This window comes from Mustelus asterias, chromosome 10, assembly GCF_964213995.1.
Source record: "Mustelus asterias chromosome 10, sMusAst1.hap1.1, whole genome shotgun sequence".
NCBI lineage: Eukaryota > Metazoa > Chordata > Chondrichthyes > Carcharhiniformes > Triakidae > Mustelus > Mustelus asterias.
Genome location: NC_135810.1, coordinates 108,228,236 through 108,234,829, shown reverse-complemented (window position 1 = coordinate 108,234,829; position 6,594 = coordinate 108,228,236).

Genomic DNA, 6,594 nt, shown 5'->3' with positions numbered 1-6,594 from the left:
GTGAGTCCTGATGAAGGAGCAACACTCCAAAAGCTTGTGATTCCAAATAAACCTGTTAGACTTTAACCTGGTGTTGTGAGACTTCTTACTGTTCCCACCCCAGTCCAATGCCGGCATCTCCACATCATGTTTAAAAAAGTGTCACGGGATCTTTTCCATCTGCCTGACAGGGCTTCAATTTAACATCCCGTCCAAAAGAGGCAGCACTCCCAACAGTGTTGCACTCTCTTAGTGCTACCCTTACTGTGAGCCGAGATTTGTGTGCTCAGGTGGGATTTAAATCTGGAACCCTCTGATGTACAGGCAAGCATGCTACTAACTGAACCACACCTGGCAATGTATGTCTCCATATGGAGTGTCAGATACATCCTAATGGGCAACTTCACTTAAAGGGACTAGGAATTGGTTAGAGTACTATAACACTGTATTCCCAATTTTCCTATTTACAATTCCAGTACAGCTCTCCTCTTCCAGTGTGGGGTCAATGCGTTTCCTTACATTTCTAATCCTTGTGCTACCTTTGTTGCATCCAGTTCTGGAATCCAGATGAAAGGAGGGATGTGATGTCATTGGAAAGGGTGCAGAGGACATTTACCAGAATGTTGCCCGGGCTGGAGAGTTTTAGTTATGAAGAGAGATTGGATGTTCTGGGGTTGTTTTCCTTAGAGCAGAGGACATTGAGGGGGGACATGATTGAGATGTGTAAAATTATGAGTGGCATAGATAGAAAAGGAAGAAAATGTTCTCCTTGGTGGAGGGATCAATGACAAGGTGGCATAGATTTAAGGTAAGGGGCAGGAAGTTTAGAGGGAAACTTTTCACCCAAATGGTGGTGGGAGTCTGGAACTCACTACCTCAAATGGTGATGGAGGCAGAGATCCTCATAACATTGAACAAGCATTTAGATGTGCACTTGCGATGCCAAGGCTTACAAGGCAATGGGCCAAGTGCTGGAAAATAAGATTAGTATAGTTAGGTGGTTTGTATTTGACCTACACAGACACAATGGGCCAAAGGGCCTTTTTCTATGCTATGCTGTGTACCTCTTTAACTCTAAAGTTTTAAAATTTATTTATTAGTGTCACAAGTAGGTTTACATTAACACTGCAATGAAGTTACTGTGAAAATCCCCTAGTTGCCACACTCCGACACCTGTTCGGGTACACTGAGGGAGAGTTTAGCATGGCCAATGCATCGAACCAGCACTTCTTTCAGACTGTGGGAGGAAACTGGAACACCCAGAGGAAAGCCATGTAGTCACGGGGAGAATGTACAGACTGCATGCAAATAGTGACCCAAGCCAGGAATCAAAACTGGGTCCCTGGCACTGTGAGGCAGCAGTGCTAACCAACTGTGCCATTGACCCGCCCCACACATATTTAAAAAAGGCAAATATTGTGTAGAGCTCTGCAGTACCCTATGGATGCTTAAGGCCACAAGCTAAAGGCAGTTCAAAGAAAAATCTCTGTGATTCCAATTAAGTCAGTCAGTATCAGTCTCCAATTGCATCAGTCTCAGATGCAATTAAATCTTGGGTGGAATTTTCCCGTCCCGCCCACAATGGATAGTGTAGCGGGCGGGACATGGACCGTGCAGAGATCTGTTGACCTCGGGTGGGATTTTCCAACATTAGTGACATGGGCGTCACTGGCCGGCCAGAATTTATTGCCCATCCCTAGTTGCCCTTGAAACTGAATGGGTTGTTCGGCCATTTCAGAGGACAGTTGAGAGTCAGCCACATTCTTGTGGCTCTGAAGTAACATGTAGGCCAGACCAGGTAAGGATATTTGCTCTTTTCTCTCCTTACAGATGCTGCCAGACCTGCTAAGGTGTTCCACCATGTTTTCTTTCGGTTTCAGATTCCAGCATCCGCAGTAATTTGCTTTTATCCAGTGAACCAGATGGGGTTTTCTGACAATCAACAATGGTTTCATGGTCATCAGTAGATTCTTAATCTCAGCTATTTTTTATTGAATTCAAGTTCCAGCACCTGCTATGGCGGAATTCGAACCTGGGTCCCCAGAACATTAGCTGAGTATCTGGATTGATAGTCTAGAGATAATACCACTAGGCCATCACCAGGGACAGAGGTTATGTGAGGTAATTAACAAAATGGGAATCCAAAAAGTCTGTGTTTATTGGTAGTAAGTGCTGTTTTGTTGTGATAATTGAATGTGCCATATATAGAATATACACAATAAGGGACACGGACTCTAAGAGACAATTTCTTTAGATAGTGGAACAATCTGAATAACTGACAAAAGTGCTGGAAGTACAAACAACAAAGCAGCAAACTGACAAGACATACCTAAAATGCCGCAGTTCTACTGCATTGCTGCTTTGAGATTTGAATATGTGCAATGTGATTCACACCTAGCAAGACTCTTGAGATGCACATTCCCTTCAAACCACCAGCAAAAGGATATCGATGAATGTGAAAATGGGTGGGACCACCCACACTCTTGTATCATCCAGCATACATGTTGGGACTTCCAGCTAAGAAACTTTATCACTAACCCTGGTGGACAGGGAACATTTGCATTTCAGCGGTGGGCACTGGTATCGCAGTGAGAGGACTCAAAAAAATGTAACACTTCCCCCAAGTCCCCTGACTAAATTTATGGACCTTCTCCAACACCTAGAATTGCCACTTGTGGGAGTTTGCTGCTTGCAAATTAGTTGCTCCCTTTCCGACACTGTAAAACTTAGGGCACCACGGTGGCACAATAGGGTTTGTGGCACGGTGGATAGCACTACTGCCTCACAGCGCTAAGGACCCGGGTTCAATTCCAGCCTTGGGTCACTGTCTGTGTGGAGTTTGCACATTCTTCCCGTGTGTGCGTGGGTTTCCTCCGGGTGCTCCGGTTTCCTCTCACACTCCAAAGATGTGCCGATTAGGTTGATTGTCCAGGCTAAATTGCCCCTTAGTGTCAGGGGGATTACAGGTAAATGTGGGAGGCAATGGCCTAGTGGTATTATCACTAGACTATTAATCCAGAAACTCAGCTAATGTTCTGGGGACCTGGGTTCGAATCCCGTCACGGCAGATGGTGGAATTCAAATTCAATAAAAAATATCTGGAGTTAAGAATCTACCGATGATCATGAAGCCATTGCCGATTGTTGGAAAAACCCATCTGGTTCACTAATGTCCTTTGGGGAAGAAAATCTGCCGTCCTGACCCGGTCTGGCCTACATGTGACTCCAGAGCCACAGCAATGTGGTTGACTTTCAACAGCCCTCCAAGGGCAACTATAGATGGGCAATAAATGACGTCCAGCAAATGACGCCCATGTCCCACGAATGAATTAAAAACAAATGTGTGGGGTTACAGGGATAGAGCCTGGTTGGTTTGTTGTTGGTGCAGGCTCGACGGGCTGAATGGCCTCCTTCTGCATTGCATCCAGGTAAGTTCAGAGCCATCTATCAAGAAGTAGTTCGTTAAGAGTTCTGGGATCAACTGTGCACCTGAAGCATGGGATTAAGTCAAATTTCAGGTGCTTTGCCGACAATCTTAATGTTTTTAATATCAGTGAGAAAGCTGATACTTCATCCAGCTCACTCATAACACTGAAAGCAAATTAACTAGTTGATATACGAACAGATGGAACTCTACACAAGGGTGGATACACCCACAGCTCAAGCAGTTTAATTTACTGTGTGTAAATCCAGTTGTAAATTCAGGAGAGCTGTCCCAACCCATGGAACGCCCTACTCGAAGGAATAGTTCAGGCGAGTGGCGCGATGCCTTGAAGGGGGAGCCAGAAATTATGAATATAAGGTTCTGCAGACATGGGGTATCACTAGGATGTTACCGGGACTTGATGGTTTGAGTCATAAGGAGAAGCTGGATAGACTGGGACTTTTTTCCCTGGAGCATAGGAAGCTTAGGGTTGATCTTATGGGGGTCTATAAAATAATGAGGGGCATAGATCAGCTAGATAGTCAATATCTTTTCCTAAAGGCAGGGGAGTCTAAAACTAGAGGGCATAGGTTTAAGGTGAGAGGGGAGAGTTACAAAAGGGTCCAGACTGGCAATTTTTTCACTCAGAGGGTGATGAGTGTCTAGAACAAGCTGACAGAGGTAGTAGTATTAGAGGCGGGTGCAATTTTGTCTTTTAAAAAGCATTTAGACAGTTACATGGGTACAATGGGTATAGAGGGATATGGGCCAAACGCGGACAATTGGGACGAGCTTAGTGGTTAAAAAAAGGGCGCCATGGACAAGTTGGGCCGAAGGGCCTGTTTCCATGCTGTAAACCTCTATGAATCTATGACTGTAATTTTTCGCTAGCTGGATTTTCCACTCCTGTCGAAGTCAGTGGATTTTGGAAAGACATTTTCCAGCCCCACCTTGCCCGTGACAGGGGGATAAAATTCATTCCATGGTTTCAGGAAGACAGGTGGGAGCATAATCACTGGCATGGACCAATTGGGTTAAAGGGCTTATTTTTAAAAATTCATTCATGGGACATGGGCGTCGCTGGCTGGCCAGCATTTATTGCCCATTCTTAGTTGCCCTAGAGAGGGTGATGGTGAGCCACCATCTTGAAACAGTGCAGTCCACGTGCTGTGGGTTGACCCACAATGCCGCTAGGGACGGAATTCCAAGATTTTGACCCAGTGACTGCGAAGGAATGGTGATTGGAGGGGACTTGGGTGGTATCCCCATGTATCTGTTGCCCTTGTCCTTCTAGATGGAAGCGGTGGTGAGTTTGGAAGATGCTGCCTAAGGATCTTTGGTGAATGTACTGTGACATACATCTGGTGTAATGCTGTGGAATTGTCTGGTGAGGGGGAAATAATGTTTCAAACATGTTGAAATTCTTTGGAATATTTCATAGGGATATGAAGTATTGGATTGTTAACAAACCCTGCTCGCTCACTAATATCCTTCAGGAGGAGAAACCTGCTGTCCTCATCCGGTCTGCTTGGAATGTTGACACCAGACTCAGAGCAATCTGGTTAATTCTTAACCACCCTCTGAACTGACGTAGCAAGCCAATCAGCTGCAGAACAAACTCCAAAGAATGCCAATTAAAAACCAGAACTGGATGGATCCCCAGAATTGACCAAGCACAGCTCTAGATACAGACACAACAAAGACATACCCAGCCCAACCCCTCCTGCAAAATCCTCCCGCACTATCTCTGGGGCCTTGTTTAAAAATTGACAGAGATGTCATTCAGACTCGTAAAGCAACAGTCTGACATATTCATGCACACGCACATTTCTAGATCTTTCGGCTAACATCCCGGACACCTCCATCGCCATTCCTGGGTAAGTCCCATACCCACTGGCAGCACAGACCCATTTGAAGTGCTGGCACAGTGACATACAATCAGGATTGTGTGACTCCAGACCCCATGTAGTCTCGTGGCATCAATACAAACATGGACAAGGAAACCTGGTGATTACCACCTGCAAAGGCATCAGGCTTGGTGGGCTGTACTGTTCCTGTGCTGTACTGTACGTTGTTCTTTGTGCTCCCCTCCTTCAGCTGAGGAGTCAGTACTCCTCCATGTTGAACGGCACTTAGAGAAAGGACTGAGTGTAGCAAAAGGGCAAAATGTACTCTGGGTGGAGCTTCAAGATCCGTTACCACTTGATAGCAATACTACTGACTAAGTTGGCTAAATTCAGGAAGGCATATCTGCTAGAGTGGGCCTGCAACAGCTGGCAGGAAAAGAAACAAAATAGAAAATATACCTGACCTCGCTCTGTGGTTAGCACTGCTGCCTCACAGCGCTAGGGATCTGGGTTCAATTCCAGCCTCGGGTCACTGCCTGTGTGGAATTTGCACATTCTCCCCGTGTCTGCGTGGGTTTCCTCTGGGCACTCCGGTTTCCTCCCACAGTCCAAAGATGTGTGGGTTAGGTGGATTGGCCGTGCTAAGTTGACCATAGTGTCAGGAGGACTACCAGGGTAAATATGTGGGTTTATGGGAATAGGGCCTGGATGGGACAGTGTACGGTACAGACTCGATGGACCAAATGACCTCCTTCTGCACTGTAGGGTTTCTATGATTTTATGATCCCCAATGTACCTGATACAGATGTATTAGTCCATGATGGTGGGATTGACAACTACAGCATCCTCATGAAGACAAGGTCCTGTCTTCACACTGAGGACATCTTTTACTGTTTTGTGTGGCACCACCACTGTCCTAAATAAGATAGATTTAGAAAAGATATAGTGGCACTAAACAAGGTACCCAGTTGGAGCCGTGGACCATTCGCAGCAGCAGAATTGTATTCAACCACAATCCATAACCTAATGCTCCAGTATCAAGACAGGGGACTAATCCAGGTTCAATGGAAAATACAGAAAAGTTAGCCAGGAGAAGCACTAGGTATATATAAAAATGCATTGCTAACTTGCAGAATCTATAACACATGCATGTTAAACAGCAAAAGTAGCATACTTTACATAGAGCTAAGTTATCCTGCATCTGCCAGAGCAGATCATAGCTCTGTAGTCCTGCCACATCCAGTCCTGAATAGTGGTGGACAATTAAATGGCCAGCTGGAAGAGGAGGTCCCATGAATATCCCCTTCCTCAATGATGGTTGAGTGCAGCATGTCAGTGCAAAAGG